The following is a 1,455-nucleotide window of genomic DNA, read 5'->3' as shown; positions in this document are numbered from 1 at the left end:
GTACCGGTTCATGGCACGAACCGATACTAAAGGGCCCATCAAACTCTACCCCCCCTGACCGCCTTTTCAGTTTTAGAAAAAACAAAAGAAAATGATGGAAATGTCAAAAAAATAAAATAAAATAAGTTTCCCATGTCATATGTGGTCTAGTTGTTGGGAAAATTAACAAATATGAATTTCGACTTTATTTGCAAAATCTCTCTGGAATTTCTTAAAATGAGCATAACTTTTGCATACGAACTCGGATGAAAAAGTTTTTATATGAAAAATCATCTATTCGAAAAGTTACATACGAATTTAGCCGGGGGAACCCCGTTAAACATTTTCAAAATCCTCAAAAACCTAACAGAAAAAAGATACGGGGCTTTTAAGATCTGGAGAGGCAAAAAAATTCAAAAAATTTCAAATTGTGGTCAAACTATGGTCAAACAATGGTCAAACTAATTATTCTAGAATATTAGTGTTACTAAATAATTATTTCAGTTTTTTTGAATTTTGGTCAAATCTGGTCAAACAGTGGTCAAACAATGGTCAAACTAATTATTCCAGAAATATTAGTGTTACTAAATAATTATTGTTTTTTAAAACAATAGTTTCAAACTCAAACAGTGAAATGTGTCACTTCATGCTCAAGCTAAATTCCTGAGGGTTAATAGAATTGACATCTTACTATTGTCAGGAAAACAACAAGTGCAGACTTGCAAACGAGGGAGAATAGAACCCGGAAGTTAAGCGTGCTCAGGCTGGAGTAGTGAGAGGATGGGTGACCGTCCGGAAAGTTAGATGATTTGGAATGATGAGGGGTGATTAGAGATTAGGTGATGAGGGGTGGTGATTAGAGATTAGAGGTTAAAATAATTCAAAATTTTGAAAAAAAAATTAAAAAAAATCACAAAAAAAAATTCAAAAAAAATCATAAAATTTCCTTTAGTCCCGGTTGGTAACACCAACTGGGACTAAAGGTGGAGCTCCAGGCTGCGTCCACGTGGACGGCCTTTAGTCCCGGTTCGTGTAAGAACCGGGACTAAAGGGGGGAGGCATTAGTAACGACCCTTTAGTCCCGGTTCAAAAACCGGGACTAAAGGCCCTTACCAACCGGGACAAAAGCCCCCTTTTCTACTACTAGTGATTGGTGGTCACGTCATTCATGAATCTATTTCAGGCCTTCCGGTGATGCGTGTTTAGTGATAGGAACTGTTCACCACTGAGACGAGAAAATGGTCGATTAGGGGCAGCGAGTCAATGCCCCTAACATGTGTAGCTAATATAGTATTTTTCTCCCCCCTCTCTCTATCTCTCTCTCTCTCTTGTATAGATAGATAGTGACACCGGCGCTCAACAAGATATGAGTTCGAACCCAACAAGACGCCACATGGAGTACAACTCTCTGGTTAAAAAACAATCATGTTCTCAGTAGGACTCGGATTACTCGTGAAGCAATTTATAAATCGGTGA

The sequence above is a fragment of the Aegilops tauschii genome, chromosome 1 (assembly GCF_002575655.3).
Source record: "Aegilops tauschii subsp. strangulata cultivar AL8/78 chromosome 1, Aet v6.0, whole genome shotgun sequence".
Lineage (NCBI taxonomy): Eukaryota > Viridiplantae > Streptophyta > Magnoliopsida > Poales > Poaceae > Aegilops > Aegilops tauschii.
Note: the sequence above shows the minus strand (reverse complement) of the source record.